The 26,567-nt window shown below is 33.3% G+C and overlaps 1 long non-coding RNA gene across 1 annotated transcript in view; it reads right to left on the bottom strand.

The window, feature by feature from the left end:
- LOC135967246 (uncharacterized) overlaps positions 1 to 26,567 on the bottom strand; it is a 56,451-nt gene that overhangs the window by 5,146 nt on the left and 24,738 nt on the right. Inside the window, exon 2 of the long non-coding RNA XR_010581247.1 lies at positions 3,305 to 3,385. This is a non-coding gene — a long non-coding RNA (uncharacterized lncRNA). The remainder of the gene's footprint in view (positions 1 to 3,304; positions 3,386 to 26,567) is intronic.

The raw sequence follows: 26,567 nt of genomic DNA, 5'->3' as shown, positions 1-26,567 counted from the left end.
TAATAATAACAGAACTCCAATTTTAGTCTCTAATGTTAAACCTGCAGCAATAGACTCCTTTATTCTAAATTACACTTCCATAAATAAGGCATTTACACCTACTTTGGTATGGCATAATAGAATGATGTTAGACATTTATTTCTTGTTCTTTCTTTCACATAATAATGAATGATTCCAATGATTCTCTAGATTGTATCCAAGGTGATTTTAGCTACTTGCAACAGAAAATATGTCTGTAGTGACTTTGACAATTGGTTTAGGTGGCTTCATGTGACAAGAATTAGAAAGACGTAAGTTAGGTTGATACAATCAATCATTTTATTAGGAACCCATATTCCTCTTATTTTCCCCCTTTTGATTTTTAGTAAACTGACTTATTCTTCAAAGTCACATGCTAATTCGTGTTTACCAAGCATTAATTATTCCCACCCAAAGAAGGGGGGCAGGCATATAAGGCAAAGTAATAGAGCCCTGATGACCACTTTTATTAAAAAAGAAAATCAGGAAGTCCAGAGTTTTCCAGAAACTACATCTAAATATCTAATATATATCTTTGGTAAAAACTAGGGAAATTGGCTATACCTACCTACATTGGTGTCTTAGAAATGAAGTCTATAGCTGAGCACAATACTATCTAAAACAAAATCTAGGTTATACAAGTAAAAAAGGGAATACAAAGATATTCGATAGGCAACAAACAAACAAACAAAAAACAGACAAACAAAAAAACAATGCCCAAGTCAGCAACCTGAGTAATACTATGGACTCCATCAAGCTTGTGTGGAGAGATGTACTCTGTTGGTGGATCAAAATATTTCACATGACTAATATGCGAATTACCTCCAACTTGTCCTATAAATGTAATGCATATAAATTGAAATTTCAGTAGAATTGTAAAATATCACTTCACACCTGTTGGCTATTATCAAAGGGACAAGAGATAAATATTGGCAAAAGCATAGAAAAAAGGAAATTCTAGTACACTGTTGGCAGTACATTCATTATGGAAAACAGTATGGAAGTTCCTGAGGAAATTTAAACTAGTATTATCATATGACTCAGCAATCTCTTTTCTGGGTTTATCCCAAAACAGATGAAATCACAATCCTATACATATATCTAGACTCCCATGTTCATTGCAGCATTCTTCAAAATAGTCAAGATATGAAAACAACCTGAATGCTTATTGATGAAAAAATAGACAATAACACATGGTATATATAGAAAATGGAATATTATTTATCCTCAGAAAAGAAGATCTTGTCATTTGACACAGCATGAATGAAACCGAAGGACATTTAGCTTAGTGCTAAATGCAATAAGCCAAAAAGAGGAGAAAATTATTGCACAATTTGACTTATATGTGGAATTAAAGAGAGAGAGAGAGCGCGCTCAAATACACAGAGATGGAGAAAGAAACAATGGTTACCATGTGTAGAGGTTACTGTGAGTAGTGGCAGGAAATTTGGAAATGTAGGTCAAAGGATAAAAATATAGATATGTAAGTTGCACAATTTAGAGATCTAATGTACAACATGAGGACTAAAATTTATAAAACTATTGTTTTAGGGATTTTTGTTAAATAACTAGATTTTAGCTGCTCTTGTCAAAAAAAAATAATAATAATTATAAGATGACAGACATGTTAATCTGTTTTACTATACAGGTTGAGTACCCAAAATGCTAGCAACCAGAAATATTTCAGATTTTGATCTTTTTGGCTTTTTGGAATATTTGCATTACACATACTGGTTAAGCATCCTATATCTGATAATGTGAAATAGGAAATGTTCTAAATGAGAATTTCCTTTAAATGTCATGTTAACACTAAACAAGTTTCAGATGTGACCAGGTTCAGTGGCATGAGCCTGTAGTCCCAGGCACTCAGGAAGCTGAAGCAAGAAGATCACTTGAGCCCAAGAGTTCAGGAAAGCAGTGAGCTATGATCGTGCCTGTCAGTAGCCACTGCACTACAGCTTGGACAATATAGAAAGACTCTATCCCTAAAAAGAGAGAAAAAAGCCAGGCTCAGTGGCTCATACCTATAATCCTAGTACTTTGGGTGGCTGAGATGGGAAAATCACGTGAGACCAGGAGTTTGAGACCAACCAGATCAATATAGTGAGACCCCAAAAATAAAATTAAAAAAAAAAAAAAAAAAAAAAAAAGCAAAAACAGGCTTTAAAAAAAGAAAGAAAGGAAAAAGTTTCAAATTTTGGAATAATGCAGATTTTAGATTTTTAGATTTCAGATGCCAAACCTGTAGTAACTATTTTTCTATCTACATGTATTTCATAATATCATGTTATAAACCTCAAATATACACAATAAAATTTATGTTAAAAAATAAGCTAATTCTATAATTTATATGTGAAATGAAGGAACTCAAATTTCCTAAATTTTTCAAAAAGAATAAAGTTGGAGAACACATACTATTTTATTTCAAGAATAATCAAGTGTGATAGTTGTAAAAAAGTTATAAAATATTAGGTCTTATAGCCAATAATGATTTATTGTATATTTTATAATAATTCAAAGAGTGGAATTGGAATGTTCCTAACACAAAGAAATGAGAAATGGTATCTAGATGTAACAGATACCAATTACCTGGATTTGATAATTATACATTATATACTTGTATGAAAACATCACATGTACACTATAAATATATATAGCTAATTATTATGAACCCATAATAATAAAAACAAAAAGTTCAATTAAAAATAGCAAAAAAATGCAGTTGATGACACATTATATGCTTGTATCCAAATATGACATGCATCCTATAAATATATATGCCTAATTATTATGAACCCATAATAATTACAAACAAAAATTTAATTAAAATACAGCAAGAAAATGGAGGCACAGACCAATGGAACAAAATTGAGTCAAAAAATGAAGCCTCACATATATAGTCAACTGATTTCCAACAAAGATGTCAAGGTTGACAAGAAAGGAAGATATTTTCATTGAAAAAAATGGACATGAACATGCAAAAAAAAGTGATCTTTGATCAAATACAAGTACAACAAAAACAAAAATTAACTCAAAATCAATGAGATCTAAATATAAGATTAAAATGATAAAATATCCAGAAATAAACATAGAAAAAATGTACAATGTCTTCAGGAAAGGATTGTTAAACAGGACATGAAAAGGTAATATATTTTTAAAAATAATACACTTGGCCTCATTAAAACTTAAAATTTCTGCTATTAAAAAATCACTGTAAGTAAAATATAAGGGAAAGCCACAGACTGGGAGGAAATATTTCAGATTGTATATATGACATAGTACTTACATCCAGAATACAAAATGAACTCTCGCTTCCCTTTTCCAGCTTCCAGCTTCCCATGCCTGGCAGTAGGTTTTGTAGATTACTCTATGATAGAAAGATACAGTGGGATTAGAACATTGTTCAGAGAATTAGGTCAACTGAGGAAAGCAGAATTAATTTAACCCATAACTTAATAAACTTCACTAGGACATACTTACAAGAAACTTCAAGTTCTGACTCCTAATTAACTTCAGCCTTATTTCTCACCATATCTCCATCAGACTACATGTGAGGAATTATCATTAGTGCAACAATTTGAACAGCAATTTTAGAACTGGATGCAAATTTACCTGTAGGCCAGTCTATCAGTGATTCAATATTCAACAGGTCTAGGGATCAACTTAATGTTATTTGTGAACTTTTGCCCTTGTTTTAGAATCTTTGGTTCTTTTGGTACCAAAAATATACCATCAAATTTAGTTAATTGTTGATCAGCATACTGCAAACAAAGACATCTGAGTAATTATCTGAAATGACTAAATGGTTTGTGATTTTATATATACAATCACTGTTAAGAATGGGTAATAGGATCAAAGAGCTATTAAAACACAACGAAGCGATGAATAAATAATCATGAACTCATTCACATTTACAAGTGAAACTGTAATTGTACATTAGAAAGGAACTGGGACTAACACTGATTAAGCATCTACTATATATCAAACATCTTGCTATTTAACTTGCAAATCTTATCCCTTTGAAGTAAACAATAAAATGTTCATTTTATCCACATATGGAAATGTAGGCCTGGGGAGAATGGAAACATTTGAGAAGATCACACAGTTATTAGAAAGTGATCTGGGATTTGAACCCAAGCCTATACCTGACTCCTAAGACCTGACTCCTAAGACTCTTCTATAAATTAAAAATTGCTTTAAAATGGGAGATAATTTTGCATTATCTGGGGAAAGGTCAATACTGAGAAAGAAAATATATAACAATTTGAGGTAGCATTTAGAATTTTATACCTTATGTCATATCTCATTTGGACTATATAATCCATCAACTGATATTTTGCCTATTCATAATTTAATGATTTCTATAATAGCTTTCTAACATTTCTATTTTAGTAAAAAACATAATTTTTGAATCAAAGAAAACACAAATTATTCTGTTGGCATCTACTGTTGTGCATGTAATTCCTAGTAAAACCAAGCTTTTAAGATTGTATAATAATTTATTGTCATGGGAATAGTTTACAGAAAATCGCTAGTATAAATTTTCATTTATTTTTCACAGAAAAGTTTAATTGACATAATATGTTCTGAAAATGTTATTCCCTAAAGATAAATAAACACACAAAATTGATTTATCTCTGACCATTATTTAGAGAACATGGACATTTGAGATATATGAGGAAAACAAGAAAAATAATTTCACCACTAGCTAAATAACCCACATTGAGACCGACATAACACACTCCTCAGAATAATCTTCAGTATATGAACATTTTTTTCCCAGTTTTAAACAGTATCTTTTGCAGTCAAAGGACATTATAAAGATTATAAACAGTGTGAAAAGAAACATCAAGAAACTGTAGCGTACTGAAATGTTCTTTCTGAATGTATACTATAACCATTTTTAATGATTTTGCACAAGACATGAACAATATTAGAGAACAAAAACAAGTAATTATTGAGTTGACCATTTCAGCATATCAGCCAGTTCTTGTAGAGCACAGAGGCATACTTGGTACTGGGATAGCAGCCTTTCACACCTCTGCTGTCCCAGGCAATCACATTTAGAATAAACTGCTAAATGAAAATTTGAAATGAAATATATATTCAAGGCCTTAAGTATTTCTGACATTACATATACTTCAGTGTAAAATTTAACTCCCCTAATATTGCTCCAGAAGTTATCTGATTTTTTATACAGATACTTAAATGTGTGGAATATAATTATGTAGAAACTACAAAACTATCATGATGATCAATAGAAATGTAAATAAAATGTGATTTAATGACTGTGCGAGTTGTTTATCTTGCCTGCCTACAGAGCTGCTTTGTGTCTTACCATTCACGTATAGAAAACATGATTTTATTAATCACTGTGAAATAGAACTGGCATATTTCTTCTTTCATATCTGTTTTATATACCAGTTGATAAAATCTATCCTTAAAACGACATGAGTTTTCAACATAAATAACAACTTAATAACAACTGTGGCATTTCTCCCAATTTGTAGGCATGCATGCACATATCTCTCTCTCTCTTTTTTTTTTTATTATTATTTTTTAACTTTTTTTTAATTTTGAGCATTTCACTCTTTCACCCAGGCTGGAATGCAATAGTGTGATCTGGACTCATTGCAACCTCCACCTCTTGGGCTCAAGCAATTCTTATGTTTCAGCCTCCGGAGTAGCTGGAACTACAGTTTCACACTATGGACGCTCAGATAATTTTTGTTTTTTAGTAGAGACAGAGTTTCACTATGCTGCCCAGGCTGGTCTAGAACTCCTGACCTCAGGTGATCCGCCTACTTCTACCTCTCAAAGTGCTGGGATTACAGGTCTGAGCTACTGCATCTGACCAGGCATATATTTTTAAAGCAAACTCTCAAAATGCTGTAGAACTGTCAGCAAAGAGTTAAATGGTTGCTGATACAGGATATACTAATGAAACAGTTTGGATAACTGAACAGATCACTTCTAATATCAGATCTTGCTACAAGAATTTCAGATTAAAATATCTATGAGTTCACTGAGATTTTTAGGACAATAAAAACAGAAAAAATGCACTTATTGGCTTACTGTCCCTGTGCTCCTCTCATAATTCAAACCTGGAGGAGAAAATGTCACCTTAAATTGGAAAGATTATGGTAGCCAGGTACCAAATACATTACTTTACTATTCCTTAATATTTATCCCTGGGAGATACAGTTACATAAAGATAAGCAAAGCATATCCAACCATACGTGTTAAAAACAACAACAAAACTTGAAAGTATTTTGTTGTGAGGATTATTAGTCACAGTAGAATTCTTCAGATCTAATTACATTCTTTGAAATAAAATGTAAATAGAGATATGGAGGAATAATTTTTAATTTTTAAAAGAATTATTTAAAGACTTACTGAATATTCTTAATAAGAAACCATTTTTAAAAGGAAAAACTTGATTGTTTATTGTACGTTTAAAAAAATTATCACCCATATATGGTGAAAATGGTAAAATAAGTCTTCTTAAATGTTGGCAAAATGAAGTAATAGATTTTTATCAATTTGAATCAGATTGTCTCCTACAGCTGTTGGATTGTCAAACTCGGTTGAATAATGACAAAATTCACAGTACTTTGAATGACTAATGAAAAATTAAAAAATACAAATTGAGTAGGGAATAATTACACAGTAATGTGCCAGAATAACAAAAATGCATCCCTGGTTTCCAAGAATTCCAACACTCGGCTAAAAATAAGAAAGTTTTCGTTCTCTGTCTCTGCCAGTACTTCACTGCGTGTCCTCTGATAACCCACTTAGTCTTCCAGAGCCTCATTTTCCTTCCTTGTAAAATGAGAGAAAATATCCTAAAGTCCTTCTAGTATCCAAGTTCTCCTATTTTGCATTATTATTCTCTCTACTCTATGTTTCTATCTTTTATCTTTACTTCTCTCTCCTCCTTTTTCTCTCTGAATCCCCTTTCCTCTCTTGTCCACTCTTTCTTCCACATCTGTTTGTGTATGTGAGGGTGAGAGATGTGTGTCTGTATCGATATCCATCTAGATAGAGAACTTGAGAGTGTGGAAAATTTCTTTTGTAACACATATACAATTTATTTTAAACAGATTGTATATTTTTGATAATTGAATTATTAACAAATTAAAGTTATGTTATATTCAGCCCTTAATATAAATGAAATGTGTTAAGGAAACATTTCTTTCTTTTTAAATTTTGTAAATTATTTTATTATCAAAATTAAGTAATAGAGCTGGTGAATGTTCTAAAATATAATTAGGAACTTTTTACATTTGGCTGGATAACCGGATAGAAACATACACAATGAAATTAACCAAACCTAAAGAATAAGTTAACTTTCATTCAGTTTAATGAGTAGCTAATTTAAAATATCAATGTTGGTAAAGAAGTGCTGAAAATGCAAATTTTTTGTGTATTTAATATTAGGATATTCTACATGCACTATTGACAGTGAACTGCTACCACCTCTTTATTCTGAGACTAATAGTTGTCCTGGAGGAGAACCCCTAGGACAGGCTTTTCTGCAGACATACTTCATCGACACTATCTCATCATCCATTGGTTCATTGTTCTCAGTTTTGTATGAAAAAAATGTCTTCTTGGTCCTTATTCACTTATCTGACACCACAGATGATGCCTTTGTGAATCAGTAACTTTTTGTTCATGACATCTCAGTTGGTGTCAATAGAAGTGATGGTAATTTCAGTTAGAGAAGAAACACTTGAAGAGAAATGGAAATAGAGATGAGATAGAAATTGAGATAGAGACAAGAGAAGAAAGTTTTTCCAGTGTAAATATCTTTAGAAATACATTCCCTAAAATTTATGTGCCCTAATTTTAATATTTAACCTGAGACTTTAAATCATTTGACCACTTTTAGAAGGGTCCAATTCTATGCTTCACTCTCACTTCAACTCTGTTATGTTGAAGCTGCTTGTTTTGCATTGTTTTCTCTGCTATTCCATAAAGTAAGAAGAGTAAGTTAGTCTTTTCGCTTATGCATAACCATGACCGGACCTGGGACACAGTAGGCACTTAAATATTCATTGAAGGAAGAATTTAAAGAAAATAATAGCGGATTACACTGCATCTATTATTTTCTATAATTTAATAGCTCAATAGCGACTGGTTTTGAATGGTGAATCCAACTTGGAAGATTACTGTAGCTTTGCACCATGTCTTTGCTTTAAAATAAAGTATTATCAGTATAGAAGGAACAGAATCATTGCAAAATTCTCACTAACGATATTTAGATAAAATATATAATGAGAACCAAGGAAACAGAACACATCTGGCAATTGCAGAGCACTTGCACTTCCATTCTTTTGTTTGTTCTTCATGTAATCACTCATCTTTCCATAAATCATGTATTTATTCAACAATTATTAAACAGTATTTCTCTGCCGCTTTTTAAATGTTATTTACTTATTTATTTTAATTTTGGGGGGGGGCGGGGGGATGGAGTCCCACTCTGTCGCCCAGGCTGGAGTGCAATTGAGTGATCTCGACTCACTGTAACCTCCACCTCCCGAGTTCAAGTGATTCTCCCGCCTCAGCCTCCTGACTAGCTGGGATTACAGGCAACCACCACCATGCCCGGCTAATTTTAGTAGAGAGGGAGTTTTACTATGTTGGCCAGGCTGGTCTCAAACTCCTGACCTCAGGTGATCCACCCGTCTTGGCCTCCCAAATTGCTGGGATTACAGGCATAAGCCACCAAGTCCAGCTTACAACTTTTAATGATAGTTGGAGATATAGAAACAGTTAATACAACAATAATGTAAGACCTCTTAAAGGAAAACTATAAACAACAAAGAGTCAAAATAAAATTTAGCCTTTGGATCTCTATACTATATAAATGTATACATTATCTCCTAGAAAGTTAAGAACTACATGTAAGAGAGAAGTGTAGGATTTTAGAAAGGAATTCCTTTCTGATTCTTAAAATATACTAAATAGGACCATTTTCTTGTGAATCACCTGTATTTCCATTTCTTGAATATATATTTTACAGCTAAAATACCATGGTATAGGTATCTATGCTTAAGACCACATTAAACAAATATATCAAAAGAAAGTATAAATACACATTCCATTTTTTGTATACCTACCCAAGGCAGCTGCTTCTCTCCAGCCATGATCGAACCACAACCCATATGTATTCCTTCACTTTCCACTTCACTTAACTAGTTTCAGCTGCATTGACCATTCTCTAATGCTCATCAGTGCTCTAAATCTCTTTCCCATTAATCAACAATATGAGAAGGGAGGCCGTGTTCCCTAACTACTTTCAGTGGAAGGGAAAAATTGGATTGAGAAGGAATTGGCAGGAATTTTTATACACAGAAGTGGTGAAATCAGATGGGATCCACTCCTACCAAGATGGAAATCTCCCTCCAGCTGGTACACTCCAGAATTTTACTTTATTAAATATACAGAAAACTTCACTTGATTTTGGTAACTACTGATTGATTGATTTCACGAAAATATTTCTTTTGCTATATTTAAAACAAATCACCATGAACCAAACCACCCATGTTGTTGTATGACTCCTGTGGCTGGAAATTCTCATATCCGGAAACTGTGATGTGACTTAGGGGTATCTGCACTTTCCGTCTCTTGTGGTTCACAGAACATTTGAAAAAATGCACTTAGAGGGGACAACGGAAAAACATAAAGCCACTGTAGGCTTTACATGCACAGAGGATATGTAAGGCTAAATTAGTCAATAAGGAATTATTGCCTCTCTGCCCAGAATTAAACCCTCTGTAAATAGAAATTTCCCTTGGTTTAATCTTGCAGGGTCTTCATTTTTCTGATTATTCGCTGAGTATTTCCTGTATTAGTTACAACATTCTGCTCATGCCTGCTCTTAACTCATTCAATTAATAGTCTCAGGCTTCTCAGCAATTCATCCATTGAGGAAACAAATCCCTTCTCCCACGGCTCAGGGAAAGAAAAACTGAAAGGGTCTACTTTGAAATGAAAATGAGGGAACAGAAAGATGAAGGAAATAAAATTAGTACTGAAGGCAGTGCTTTCCATATATTCCCCCTTGAAGTATTGCTAAGAGCAGAGATGAGTGAAGCTGTACCCTCCTACTAAGTCCCTGGGCAGAGCCAGGAGTAACACATCTCTAACAGATTTTCTTTGAACTCTCGAGTTTAATCATTAAAAGTAAAATAATTTGCAGGCTACTATACAACATAGATGTTCATCTTAGTATCATATAATATAGGTTAATGTTTTATTAGAATTGATTTAACTGTAATATCACCTGGAAAACAATGGCATCTTTATGTCATTTCCTTCAGCTATTCACAAGTGTTACATATTTGTCCATTTGATAAACTTTTTTCTGAGTACTTCAGGAGTCTTTTATATTTTTGTCTCATATATGTTTTGCTATCCATATGTGTTTTATTTCCCTTCTATCATAAATGAAACTTTCTCTTCCATTATATCTCCTGATTTTCATTTGAATATAGAATGACTATTGATTGTATGCTAATTTTATTACCTTCTACTTTACTACATTCTCTTATTGTGAAAAGGATTAGCTTTTTTTTTAAGATTGTTTTGGAGTTTCTACAAAATAAAATAAAATAAAATGTATAAATAAAATAAATAATAAATAATAATAAATAAAATAAAATACAAGTATCTGATTGTATCATCTGTAACTAAAGTAGTTTTTACTTTTTGTTTTCCTTCTAGGTTTTTACATTATTATTTGTTTTAGATGCCGGGCAATTTCTTCTAAAACAATGTTAAAAGGCCATGGAAATAATGGGTTTCCTTTTCTTCTTCCTGTGTTTGGTGAAAGATTATTTAATGTTTCTTCTTTAAGTAAGATACTGTGTTTTCAGCAGAGGCATATTATGTGTTAAAAGATAGTTTTCTTGTTAAAAAATTATTAGCTTCTATTTTAACTGTCTTTTACTTGAATGGATGCTGAATTTTGCCAAGTATCTGTTGTAATGCTATATAAATAATCATATTATTTTTTATTCTATTACAATGAAGAAGTTTATTAATTATAATATATTCACCTCACGGTACCCTTGTATTCTGCAATTAACTTCACTTGGTCATGATGTGTAATTTTTCAATTGTTCCTGAATTATCTTTGTTGATATTTAACATTTAACAATTATTTGATGTTATGCTTCTAATTTTTTATAGCATTTGTTTTGTGTTTTTTCAGTTTACTTTATTGTTTTTAATTGAAAGTTGTTAATTGAGCACTTATTAATGCTTCATTTTATTTTATTTTATGGACCCAATTATATTTTTCCTTGATAGTTCTTTAGCTTTACCCCATGATTCTGATATATTTGATTTTCATTATCACTTTTAACATAAATTTTGAAATTTAATTTTTGTACATTTTCATTAATATCTCCTTTTTAAGAAAACCTGCATGCGATTATTTTACTTCTATTATTATTTTTAGTTGTATCTTTACACGTGGAGAACAATTTTTTTTTTTACTTTTCTTCTAGGGAGTTCATTGGGGTTTAGTATGTGGCCTACAGTGCAGTCCATTTTTATGCATAGCCAAGGTACTCTGAAAGGGAGATATATCTTTTATTATCAAAGTTCAGAGTTTTATCTGATATGTATTTGTTCTGTGTTAGATTACAAGAGATGTGCTAAAGTCTTTCTTCTTAATAAATTTCACCAAGATTTGCCTGTCCATACCATAAAATCCAGGAATAATCCTCAATGCCTCTCAAATCCACATATATATCATAATTCTCACATTATTACTCCATTATAGGTAGCTACTGTTTTCTGCCTAGAATATCTCCTAATGACATTAATGGCTCTTCTCCCATTCTGCCCAAAGCCAGGAAATAAGATCAAACATTTCCTATCTAAATATCATTAATGTTAGCTTAAGATACAATTAAAATTTCTTCATGTGTTTTACAATGACCTGCCTGTTCACCATTCTCATTTTGCAGTGCCTTCCACATCTCTCAGTAGACATCAGCCTAGGCTAAAATTTTTCCATTTTCTCCAAAATGTTAAGAACTTTAAATTTCTAGAACTTTGCATGCGCTAGTCTCCTTAACTGAAATATTTGCCCCATCACTCTTCTCCTACTAAACACATATAGTTCCTTTGTCACTTAGGGAAAGAATTCTTCCTGTCTTTTGTCTCCCAATATTTCCCAATTTAACTTAATTCTTGAAGTTTTCTATCATTGCAGTTACATAAATTTGTAATTATACTTTATTTTGTAAGTATTTACTTAATGTGTTACTCTCCACTAGTCTGCAAATTTTTTGAAGGCAAGAACTATTTCTGGCTGGATTTTTTCCACATAATATCTCTACAATCTAGCGTAGTACTTACAAACCCTCAATAAATAATTGTGGAATAAAGATATACAAGTGTTTTTAATAATTTCAAAACAACATAAATGTTTTAACATAATGCTTTTGGACTTATAATGGGAGGTGCATTGTAACACATTGAGCAATTTAGAAATGGGCTGAATTTATCTAGTAGATTCCTTAGGTTGGATATCTGACAATAAAGTAGGAAAAGAAACTTTACACATGCATAATACCCCACCTGTAAAAAAAAATGACTAAAACAATAAAACTTTAGCATAATCAGCATAATCACCTGTGTATTAATTAGAGGCAGATAACTGTTGATTTGTCTTTAATTTATGGTGAAGATGTATCTGCTGAGTTTTTGTTATATTTAATAGCTACATGAGAAAAATGCCGAAAAATGTTCTGAATGAGATTCAAATTGTGACCTGTTGCATATCTAAAACAGATCTTGTTAGCTGTAAGTCTAATTAAAAGCGAAAAGTAAGTGTAATAAAAATATTCAAAGGTAATACTTTTTATCAAAACTACTTCTATAAAGTTTCCCCATGCTTCTGTGGGATCAACTACACATTACCCCAGAGATATGAAAATTGCAAAATTAATTACCATTTTAGAAAGATCAATCAAACTGTACTCTCAATTCCTGTAAAATATATGAAGAAGGTGACACCTAGAAGTAGAAGTTAATCACTGAACTTCCATCAGGTCTTGTCTTGCACTCTCAAGGTCCCTGCTATGGTTTGAATGTGTCCTCCAAAGATCCTGTTTTCAAAGCATGATCCCCAAAGTGAATGTGTTGAAATGGGGGATCTCTAAGAGCTATTTAGGTAATGACAGATGTGCCTTCGTGAATTGATTAGTGCCATTATTGTGAGAATATTCAAATCATTAATTCATCTAGAGTTAATTTTTGAATATGGTAAAGATAGTGGCCAGTTTTGTTCCTCTGCATATGCCTAGTCAATGTATCCAGCACAATTTTTTGAATAGGGTGTCCTTTGCTCATTCTTTATTCTTGTCCACTTTGTCTAAGATTAGTTGATTGCAGTTATATGGCTTTACTTACAAATTCTTTATTCTGCTCCATTGATCTGTATGTCTGTTTTTGTACCAGTACCATGCTGAGTTTGTTACTATTGCCTTGTAGAATAGTTGGGAGTTGGATATGTGATTTCTCTGGCTTTGTTCTTTTCTGTTAGGATTACTTTGGTTTTGGGGCTCTTTTTTGGTTCCACATAAATTCTAGAATTGTTTCTTCTAATTATTTGAGAAGTGACCTTTATAATTTGGTAGGAATTGCATTGAATCTGTAGGTTTCTTTGGCAGCATGATTGTTTTAATGATATTGATTCCTTTAATTCATGAGAATGTATTTTTTTTTTCCTTCTGTTTCTGTCATCTCTGATTTCTTTCATCAGTGTTTGTAGTTTTCTTCGTATAGATTTTGTAACCTCCTTGGTTAAAGGTATTCTTAGGTATTCTTTTTTTGACCCTTTCAAATGGTATTGAGTTATTGATTTGGTTCTCAGCTTGAGTGCTGTTGGCATTTAGAAATGCAAGTTATTACTATATGTTGATTTGCTGTTGTAAAACTTTACTAAAGTTGTTTATCAAATCTAGCATATTTTTTTTTGGAGAAATCTTTAGTGTTTTCTATGCATAATATCATATTATCAGCAAAACAAAAGATCATTTAACATCCTCTTTTCCTATTTGGATGCTTTTTATTTCTCTTCTTTTGCTTGATTGCTCTGACTGGAACTTCCAGTACTTTGTTGAATTGGAGTGGTGAGAGTGGGTATCCTTGTCTTGTTCCAGTTCTTAGTGACATGCTTTCAACTTTTCCCCTTCCATAAAATGTTGGTTGTGGGTTTTTCATAGACAGCTCTTATTATTTTAATAAATGTTCCTTCTATGTTTAGGGTTTGAGGGTTTTTATTATGAAGGTGAAAGGTGAAGCCAACTGGACTTCCTGGGTCGAGTGGGGACTTGGAGAACTTGTCTGTCTAGCAAAAGGTTTGTAAATGCACCAATCAGCACTCTGTAAAAATGCACCAATCAGTGCTCTGTGTCTAGCTAAAAGTTTGTAAATGCACCAATCAGCACTCTGTAAAAATGCACTAAACAGTGCTGTGTCTAAAGGTTTATAAATGCACCAATAAACATTCTGTAAAAATGGGTCAATCAGCACTCTGTAAAATGGACCAATCAGCAGGATGTGGGTGGGGCCAAATAAGGGAATAAAAGTTGGCCACTCCAGCTAGCAGTGGCAACCCATTTGGGTCTCCTTCCATGCTGTGGAAGTTTTGTTCTTTTGCTCTTCACAATAAATCTTGCTGCTGCTCACTCTTTGGGTTTGTGCCACCTTGAAGAGCTGTAACACTGTGAAAGTCTGTGACTTCACTCTTGAAGTCAGCAACACCACGAACCCACCAGAAGGAAGAAACTCTGGACACATCTGAACATCTGAAGGAACAAACTCTGGACACACCATGTTTAAGAACTGTAACCTTCACCATCAGGGTCCATGGCTTCCTTCTTGAAGTCAGTGAGACCAATAAACCACCAGAAGGAACCAGTTCTGGACACAAAGGGATGTTGGATTTTATCAAATGCTTTTTAGTATCTAAAGAGATCATCATAGAGTTTTTGTTTTTAATTCTGTTCATGTGGTGAATAACATTTATTGATTTACATATGTTGAACCATCCTTGCATCCCATTTGATAATGGATCAAGTGGATGAAATCTATTTTATTGTGATATCTTTTTGCTATGCTATTGAAATTAGTTGGCTAGTATTTCCTTAAGAACTTTTGTATCTATGTTCATCAGAAATATTGGCCTGCAGTTTTCTGTTTTTTGTTGTTGTTGTTGTTATTGTTGTTGTTGTGCCCTTACTAGATTTTGGTATCAGTATTATACTGGTTTTAAAGAATTAGTTAGGGAGTCACTAAAGAACTTATTCATGTAACCTAAACCACTTGTATCCCAAAAACTACTGGAATAAAACAAACAAACAAAAAACCCTCCAGGGAGCCAGGCATGCTAGTGCATGCCTGTAGTCCTAGGTACTCAGGAGTTTAGAGGGAAGAATAGCTTGAGGCCAGGACTTCAAGGTTACAGTGAGCTATGATTGCATACTGCACTCCAGATTGGGTGACAAAGCAAGACGTAGTTTCTGAAAATAAAAGTCAAAAAAAAAAAAAAAAAAGAATTAGGGAGGAATTTCTGCTGCAAGAATGGTAAAGGCTCTTCACTATGTATCTCATAAAATTTGGCTGTGAATCTCTCTGGTGTTTGACTTTTATTTGTTGGTATATTTTAAATTACTGATTAAATTTTATTACTCACAACTGGTTTGTTCAGGATTTCAATTTCTTCCTGATTCAATCTTCAGGGATTGTATGTTTCCAGGAGATTAGCCATTTCCTCTATGTTTTCTAATTTGTGCTCATAGTTATGTTCATAGACGTCTCTGATAATCTTTTTTTTTTTTTTAATTTTGTGGTATGAGTGGCAATGTTTCCTTTTCCATTTCTGATTGTGCTTATTTGAATCTTTTCTCCTTTTTTATTCGTTAATTTAGTTAGTGCATTATCAATTTTGTTTAGCCTTGCAAAGGGTCAAGTTTTCATTTCATTGATTCTTTGTACATTTTTTTATCTCAATTTAATTTAGCTCTGCTTTGATCTTCATTGTTTCTTTTCTTCCACTAGCTTTGTGTTTTGTTTGTCCTTGTTTATCTAGATTCTTCATGTATGACATTGGGTTTTTAATTTGAGATCTTTCCAACTTTTTTATTCAGGATTTCGTGCTATAATCTTTCCTCTTAGCACAACTTTTGCTGTATTCCTAATATTTTGGTAGGTTATGTCTCTACTTTCATTTGGTCAAACTTTTTTTTTGGTTTCTGATTTAATTACGATGTTTTCCCAGAAATCAGCTCCAAATATATGTGTTTGTATTTGAGTATCTGGTTAGCTTATTTTGGGCTTCTGTTTTGTAGTTTTTTAGTAACTAAAATAAGGTTAGTTAGATTTAGTGACCCAACTATGCAAATACAATCTTAATTAGCATGTTACTATTTATGTAGCATATGCAGATGAAGAAATAGAGAAAAGAAAGTTCATGGAAAGCCATCCAAACAAAATATTTTTATAATACTATTAACAGGCCAAAAACTTTTATGTTTAGAGTTGAAAAATCAGTGTGAGCAAGGAAGGAAAGCACAAATGTGTCACAGCAATTCCTCAACTCTATCAATTCTGCAGCCAGTTAAAGGTGGCTATCGGTTCCAATATTATTTTTAGGTTACTTTAGAAAGTTTTGGATAGGAATGCATGCATCTTTGTTAGATTAAAGGAAGATGAATCCTGGAAAAAATAGACAGAAAATTGTTTATAGAAAAGAGAAATGGAAATAGTGTAATGCCAAAAAACGTATTTCAAAATTTGCCTGTGTATTTAAGTTTAAATTTAAAATTTAAAATTATTGCAGCAATAATGTTTTTACATTATTGCTGTAAGGATGTTGGAGCTTCTATGGAATAAGAAGGCAGGGATTTCAATCTTGTTGGCCACTTAGTAGGTGTGTTACCTTGGACATGCAACATCTCCCTGAGCTTTTGTTTTCTTACAAATAAAATGGACGTGAGGACTATATTACTGTTTTACTATGAGAATTAGTTGAGATATTCAATATGAAAATATGTTTTATAAGTGTGATGCAAATGTGTAGCATTTTATTAGTTTTTATCATCATCAGGTAATATTTAATGATATAACTTTAAGTCTGAATTCTAATAACTATGTTATCATTTTATTTCTCCATGATACTCTTGAGAGATTGTAAGTAACCTGTTAAATAAATGTTAAATATTCCACTTCAATTGTAAATGAGATTTTGAACTTAATAACAGCTTAGGTTATATTTCAAATGAATTGCATTAATCACAGTTATAATAGATAATGTCATAATGATAGTCATAGTAACCACCCACATAGAAGGATTGAGGAAATTAAATATGCCAAGTAACTTTTTGCAGCATTTTTCCTCTGAACCACGTGCTAAAATCTGAGAGAAAGGAAAAGAAAAAGAGGGTAAATTTTTCTATTGGAACTTTCTTTTTCCTTGTTGAGTTTGACAAAATTGAATCCACAGAAGTAGAAGTATTTTAAGTTTGTATTAAAGTGTATAAACCATGTTTTATTTTCTATCAGTCTACAGTTAGGTTTTGAAGCAGCTCCAGACAAAAGACAAATTTTGCTGAACCACAGTGCACCTCTACTCTCCCTTGGCTCTTTCTTAGCTCTCTTTCCTTGTCCATTCCTTCTCCCAGCTCACAGATACTATAGATCTTTTATTATACTCTGTTGTCATCTACCCCAGAAGAGTACCAGGATATAGTTCAAGACACTCTCCAAACTTTCTTGCCTATGTTTTCATCAGAATATAATGATTTCAAACTCTTTGCCTAGCCTATGTTATTCAACAGCCCTTTTATCATCTGACTTAGCTTCTTCCCTGTGATCTTTGACATATTGCATCACAGGTCATATTGCATCAGAGTTTCTGCATTAGCTGCGAATATGTGCTTCCTTCGCTGAAAAGAAACTTCAACCATTTTATTGAACAAATATTAAATTCCAAACTTCCTAGTTTATAATTTGGACATCATTATAAGCTACTCTCAGTAACAGTTTCTATTCCTATAAATCAAAATAGTAGATGCTCATATCAATTAGATATATTTCTTCAATTCAATTAAGACAAAAGAATCAAGCTACGCATTGTGCTAAGCAGTGGAATATAGGAAAAACAAAGGATCCATTAAATTTCTAAATTGACAAATATGCTGATGACATCTAATTAATTAAAGCTTACATACAAATTTATATGACATTGTAAGTCTTAAAGAGGCTTAAAGAGTATTATAACAACCCTTATATGCCAATCCTGTCAGCGTGTTATATTTCTTCTTTAGTCTATTATCTTATTTGTACCTACTGGCTTCACAGTACATGTGATTCAGATTCGTATGTTAACAAATTACAAATCCTTACCTGTGGTAGACATTTAGTGCTATTTTAAAATACAAAATTAAAATCATTAATTCTAAGATTGCTGGATATAGACTGAATTACCCTTAATATTTTTAACTGTGTCCAGAATTTTAAGCATTTTATTAGCATTACCATCCTCAAGAGCTTTACTATTTATGTAACATTTTTTATAGTTTATATGATATTTGTATTTATAGTGATTTTAGATAAATCCCTCCATCTACTTTTATTTACCATTGCCTTGTTAAAATCAATAGCATTAGTAACATTCTAATTTAGATTGGGTTTGAAATCACAGTTATTCATTGATTTTTAGTATACATTTTAATAAACACATAAACTTGAGTTAAAAATGGATAGCCATGTACCACTTAAAATCATCTCCTAACGTGCTTGTGTTAATTTGGTAGGGATGTCTCAACAAAATACTATTGATCATGTGGTTTAATCATCATAAATTTATTTTCTTACAATTCTGGAGGTTAGAATCCTGAGACCAAATTGTTGCTAGGGTTATCTTATTCTGAGGGCTGTGAAGAAAGAATTTGTTTCCAGCCTTTCCTCTTGGCTTGTAAATGGCCATCTTTTCCCTGAAGTTCCTCTTCCTTCTGCTCATGTGTGTGTCCAAATATCCTCTTAAAGACACAAATCATATTGGATTAGGTCCCACAATAATGGCCTTGTTTTAACTTAATTACCACTGTAAAGACCCTATTTTCAAACATGGTCACATTCTGAGTTATTGGTGGTTAAGATTTCAGTGTAAGACTTGTTTGGGAGACATAATTCAACCCATAACAGTGCCTAATGGAATACTTCCTTGTATGTGACATGAACTTTTCCTTTATTTTGCCTTTTCTAGACTGATGGCTCTATTTGGAATGACCTTCCTTTTTCTATGTAGCAATCAATTTCTGCATATTTCAATTTTATTTTCCTTCAAGGAAAACCACTAATAATGCCCTTTTATACAATTTTTCTGATTTCCCTATTTCTTTCCCCACCATCCAAATAAATGACACCTCTCATTCTCTAAACCCTAAGAGTATATTAGTTGCATCTCTTCTTAGGATTATTTCCCTTTAACAGAAATGCATGGGTTTAATATTAAGGAAAAAATTGTTTTAAAGAAAATTTGTTTTATAAGAGACATATTGTGTTCTTTTCCCTTCATAGAACAATTATTTAAAGGTAATATTTCTAATATTTCAATAGAGGATAAGGAGAAATAACAACAACAAAAGAGAGAGTTGTAAAATAAGAGTGACAATAAGAAAGAGATAAGGAAAGAGATAAGGAAAAGAAGGCACTATTTTTTTTGAGACGGAATCTCACTCTGTCGCCCAGGCTGGAGAGCAGTGGCATGATCTTTGCTCACTGCAACCTTCTCCTCCTGGGTTCAGGTGATTCTCCTGCTTTAGCCTTCCAAGTAGCTGGGATTACAGATATGCACTACCATGCCTGGTAGCTTTGCTTGTGCAAATGGAAAGATTAACCACATTTCCAAATAATTTATTTTCTGGTTTTAGTCACTGATTATTCTCTCCATATTGGGTTTGTGATATAGCTGAATCCTTCCTTAAATCCACATCCCTCACTTTTCTTTTTTTCTTGTTGTTGGGGGGGAGACTTTTTACTCATCACTACTTCAGCCCCTTTGAAGGCGTATTTTAGTGTATTTAAGTAATACTTCATAAAAGTTTCATGAGAAAATTCTTATGCTATTTTTAAGTTTACAATATCATGAGATCTGTGATTTTACCATCATAGGAAAAAAATGACATTTCTTTCCGCTTATTATAAGCATAAAGATTTCTGCCCTTGTTATACATCTAATCCACTAAACCACTATCCCTTAACTCTAGATTACCTTAGGAATAAGGATGTCCCAAAAGTTAAAGTGATAAAAAATAAGAATTTGAGAGTTTAATGTTCCCACTCAAGTCCTTTTCATTAATGTGAATATTATATATGTTTTTAGAGACATTTTGTTTTTATTTATGGACATACTCATTTCTCCATCAGAAGAAAAATAAAACTATGTATTAGCTTCATCATCAGTAAATACTAGCCAAACACCAACTGTGTACAACGTCTACTGTTAGAATCTGAAGATATCACAGAGCTCTAAGACACATAGCATTGCAATTAAAAAAAAAAAAAAAAGCACATGTTAAGAAAAAGAGCTCACAAATATATATGTATTCATAAATTTATATACTTATATGTATATTTATAACAATATATATTCATAAAAGAGAACATGTGATAAATATCAAATAAGTGGCTTAGACACATAATGTTTACAGGAGTTTAGAAAATGGCTCAGAATTTGTAACAATTCAAATAGGTTTCATGAGTGAAACAACTCAAGTAGATCTTTGGATGAAAGGCAGTTTACAATTAAGATACAAACAGTAGTGAAAAGTGTGGTAGTATGCATATATCCCCTTAGTGCTTCAGCAGAATGTGTTATAACTGTATTTCAGTGCTCATTATTGCTACTTGTTCATATGACCTAGGTTCTGATTTATCACAGCACTTAAAGTACCCTTATCAAGTGTGCTGAATTCACATGCAAATTACTATATTCTTGCCTTCCTTGGGAGGGAAAAACAACAGGAGATAAAGCAAGAGAAGGCAAGTTCTATTGAAGTCTATAAATTCCAAGCTAAAAATTAAGTTGATGAGCAATAAAATTATTACAGATCTTGAGGAATAATGGAAAAAAATTTAAAGCATGCAGCACTCTCGGAAAGTCATTGCACATATCTTGTTTTGAGTTAAAGGGTCTTTTAGAATGTTGTCAGTAGGAGTACAAGGAGATGAATTTCAAAGTATTTTAACAACAAATCTGCAACTCTGTTTAATCTATTATTCATTAAAATACACAGAAAAATGATTTGATCAGAAGACAGTTTTGCAAAGATGATGATGTATAGCAGGTTGACAACATTTATTTCCCTGAATATTTAATGTAATAAAAAAGTAACTAAAACTAGGCCGGGCGCGGTGGCTCAAGCCTGTAATCCCAGCACTTTGGGAGGCCGAGACGGGCGGATCACGAGGTCGGGAGATCGAGACCATCCTGGCGAACACAGTGAAACCCCGTCTCTACTAAAAAAATACAAAAAACTAGCCGGGCGAGGTGGCGGGCGCCTGTAGTCCCAGCTACTCGGGAGGCTGAGGCAGGAGAATGGCGGGAACCCGGGAGGCGGAGCTTGCAGTGAGCTGAGATCCGGCCACTGCACTCCAGCCTGGGAGACAGAGCGAGACTCCGTCTCAAAAAAAAAAAAAAAAAAAAGTAACTAAAACTAACCAAAATAGTAACAGTAATAATGAAATAATAAGAGCAAGAATATTATAAACTAAGAAATATTTATAAACCTATGCCTAAACTTGTTGCCAAGGAAAGAAGCAGAAAAATGTTAATGTATGTTAACCTTAAGGTTAACATATAGAAAAGCTGTGGTTTCAAACAAGCAGAAATTGGGAAAGAAGGTAAGTCAACAGAATCATCACATTTCCCCCATCAACATAGAAACTAGCACATAAGTCAAGGGCAAACCTTTGAGAACATTCTGCATACCTACATTGTACCTCATCAGGGATAAAAATGGCCATTAAGCTTTCCTTCTTTTAGGGAATAGCACTGAAGTGGAGAATTGGTAAACTCTATCATCAGATTTGTGAAGTTATTCCTAGTACACGGCATTTCAAAAATCAGGGACATCACAGAGCCCAGATTCCACAGCAAACTGCATTCTCCATCAGTGAATCTGTCAACTCACATCATGCAGTCCTCAAACTTCACACTCAACTTGCAGTAAAAAGGACAGAAAAATAATATCCTGTTATTATAATTTTGGCAACATGTACATGGGTAGTAGTTTCAAAGAAGATGGAAAATATTTTAATACTAACTCGACTGGGCATGGTGGCTCACGCCTGTAATCCCAGTACTTTGGGAGGCTGAGGTGGGCAGATCACAGGGTCAAGCGTTCAAGACCATCCTGGCCAACATGGTGAAACCCTGTCTCTACTAAAAATACAAAAATTAGCTGGGCATGGTGGTGTGTTCCTGTAGTTCCAGCTATCCAGGAGGCTGAGGCAGGAGAATTGCTTGAACCCAGGAGGCCAAGTTTGCAGTGAGCCGAGATCGTGCCACTGCAACTCTGACTCAAAAAAATAATAATAATAATAACAATAATACTCACTGAAATCCATTATATCAAATGAAGAAATGAAGGTTATGATTGATGGGAAATTAAATACATAAGTGAATAATAAATTCTACACAAGATTTCTCAATATTGCCTTCTCCCTCCCTTGTATGAACATGATAAATATAAATGCCATGATGTTGCAGACACTGTTCATTGCCTATAATATTACCCTACACTTTTTCTTCCACTTTGCAGAAAAGCCCAATTTCACTCAGAACTGCCATGTCTCTAGGCCTAGAAAACGAATCACGATGGTTTTAAATCCTTTGATAAAGTCATTTTTTTCTGCTTACCTTGCACCTGGGAGTCACCATGGGAATGAAGATTACATTCCCATGGATAAAATCATAGCCCTTCCTATCATACCCCTGCAGAAAGAATATAAATAAAATTATAGTATTAAAAAGTACATATGAATGAAGACAAGAAATTCAATATACATTTTTTTTTAATTTCTTTCTTTTTTTTATTATTATTATACTTTGAGATCTAGGGTACATGTGCATAACGTGCAGGTTTGTTACATATGTATACTTGTGCCATGTTGGTGTGCTGCAACCATCAACTCGTCAGCACCCATCAACTCGTCATTTACATCAGGTATAACTCCCAATGCAATCCCTCCCCCCTCCCCCCTCCCCATGATAGGCCCCGGTGTGTGATGTTCCCCTTCCTGAGTCCAAGTGATCTCATTGTTCAGTTCCCACCTATGAGTGAGAACGTGCGGTGTTTGGTTTTCTGTTCTTGTGATAGTTTGCTAAGAATGATGGTTTCCAGCTGCATCCATGTCCCTACAAAGGACACAAACTCATCCTTTTTATGGCTGCATAGTATTGCATGGTATATATGTGCCACATTTTCTTAATCCAGTCTATCACTGATGGACATTTGGGTTGATTCCAAGTCTTTGCTATTGTGAATAGTGCTGCAATAAACATACGTGTGCATGTGTCTTTATAGCAGCATGATTTATAATCCTTTGGGTATATACCCAGTAATGGGATGGCTGGGTCATATGGTACATCTAATTCTAGATCCTTGAGGAATCGCCATACTGTTTTCCATAATGGTTGAACTAATTTAATTTCTACAACCTCTTGTTGCTCACACAATTGCTGGACTTTAAGCCTAACATAGTCTGGGTATTGAAATGAAAATTATAGTAGATAAGTGAAAGATTATACCCCAAAGGCACTGGTCCATCTGTATTATCTACAATCTTGCAAATAGTATCCGAGTGTGCTGGACCAAGGAAGACTGAGTTTAATTTTGCTTCAGTCAGAATATATTGATACAGATGTCCTAACACAATGTTATGTTTGCAGCAATCTAGCTCTGGTGGACAATCTGCAGTTTTATTTTCTGGCTTAGCTAAAGCAAAGTTAGATCTAAATCTGTACCACAGATATTGCAGGACAGAAATGTGTTTACATAATATAGTAAAAGCTACTTTAAAAACTTGGGAGATGGAAATGTTTTGGATTCATCATGTGCTTATGCTCCCTCTAAACATGACTCATTTAAAAAAAGAGAGAGAGATTTGAAAGACTTGTCCTTCATTCTAATTTGGAGGAATTGTTTGTGTGTCAGAATCTTAATAGTCCTATGCTGTTTTACCATACTGTGTATGCTGGTGGGGAGATCTTCAATTAAAACATGGGCTCCCAATTTTCAATTGTACTGGAAGGGACTAAGGATTGCCAAGCAGAGGTGGCTACAGTTTTCCACCAAAAGGAAAGTAGTAACGGTACTTATCATAGTTAGCAGAAGAATCAGATATCTAAAATTGTTTTATTACATAGAAGAGTCAGGTTTTAACTTGTTAAATTAGTGATTCCAAATGATAAAGTCAATAGGCAAACTAATAAGAATATATGATTAACATAGCATACCTATGACATCAGTCCCTACGCTAGAGGGTTTGGTACCACCATCTTCTGTAATACCCAGAACAACTTGACTGAAGGTGGGTATTTCTGTTCTGGGGAAAGATTAAAACCCATAGCTATGTAGAACTATTGAGTACCTAATCCAGTTCCATATTAAGTCCAAAGAACATGGAATACTCGTCCCGACGGGTCCATAAAAGAAATTATAGGAGGACAAGAGATAAAAGTCTCAACTAAGTCTACTTTTGTCCCATTTAGAACTAAAAAAATTTATATTTATATCATTGTCTGAAAAAATACTCTCTGAATTGGGTTTTTAAATTTATAGAGAATCATAATACACATGAAATAATAAATATGATACCAAGTATGGTCATTGACCAGAACTTAATTTTATTAAAAATATTGTATTAACTGAACCTCAGGATCTCCCTTTATGCTCCCCTCCAATTACTTCTCCCTCCCTGTCTTAACTGATTTTCTCACTTATAATTAGTTATTCTAATTTATAATAGTTTTGCCTATTTTGTATTTTTTACCAATGTAACTATATAATATATACTATTTTGAGTTTGTCTCCTTTCACTACATATTATGTTTGTGAAGTTTAGCAAGATTGTTGTATATATTGTAAATTATTCTCTCTCGGTATACTATAGTATTTCCTTGTATGAGAATACCATTAATCCATTCTATGGTAGAGAATATTTGAGCAGTTTTGACAAACCCATTTTATAAATTGGTTATACTAATTTAAATTCCCACAAACCATGTATGAAAATTCAGAACATTTCATCTGTTCAACTCTGATGTTCATAGTAGGAATTTTCATTTAGTCATTTTTGTGTGATTGTACTGGTATATGTATAGCAGTTTGATTTTAATTTGCATTCTCTGGTGATTAATGAAATTGAACACTTTTTCTTATATTTATCACTAATTTGGAAACCTCTTTTTCAGTGAGTATTTTAAAACATTTTACCTGTTTAAGTTAGGTTTTCTTTTTTAATGCATTTTCTGAATGAATACAAGATCATTTTCCATGATAAAAGTGTTCTTACTAACCCAGTGGACAAGCTAACCCAATTTTCATATACTTGTGAGTATTCTTCTCCACTCAGCGCAGGACTTAATTTTCTCATGAGCAAAACAGCCAGCTGGCAGGAATGTAATCCAAACATAGTTTCAAACGTGAACTCCCTCAACAAGGCACGAGTTGATTTTGGTACCATCATTACTGAAAGTCTAATTTGCTATCCAAAATGATAAATATAAGTAATATCTGTGAGGCTGTTCGAAACTGTGTCTACACACTTTTCATGTCAGGCATTCTGTCACAAAGTGTTGCTGCCTCCTTGGGCCGTATTTAGGAAACAGCAGATAGGACTTGTCTCTTTTCATCTCTTTTCCCTTCTCTGTAGCTCTGTGCAGTCTTTTATTTTAAGGAAGTGGGGCATTAGAAGGAGGAGTCCAAGCTCGCTTCGGCAGCACATATAGAAGGAGGAGGAGTCCTATTTTCACTTTTCTTTTTTTTTTTTAATTGCCTCTAACTCTATTGGCCTGTTTTTTTCTTTTTTTTTTAATTAATTAATTAATTTATTATTATTATACTTTAAGTTGTAGGGTACAGGTGCATAACGTGCAGGTTTGTTACATATGTATACTTGTGCCATGTTGGTGTGCTGCACCCATCAACTCGTCATTTACATCAGGTATAACTCCCAATGCAATCCCTCCCCCCTCCCCATGATAGGCCCCGGTGTGTGATGTTCCCCTTCCTGAGTCCAAGTGATCTCATTGTTCAGTTCCCACCTATGAGTGAGAACATGCGGTGTTTGGTTTTGTGTTCTTGTGATAGTTTGCTAAGAATGATGGTTTCCAGCTGCATCCATGTCCCTACAAAGGACACAAGCTCATCCTTTTTGATGGCTGCATAGTATTCCATGGTGTATATGTGCCACATTTTCTTAATCCAATCTGTCACTGATGGACATTTGGGTTG

The sequence above is a fragment of the Macaca fascicularis genome, chromosome 14 (assembly GCF_037993035.2).
Source record: "Macaca fascicularis isolate 582-1 chromosome 14, T2T-MFA8v1.1".
In the NCBI taxonomy this organism is placed as follows: Eukaryota; Metazoa; Chordata; class Mammalia; order Primates; family Cercopithecidae; genus Macaca; species Macaca fascicularis.
This window is presented reverse-complemented; position numbering and strand designations above follow the sequence as displayed.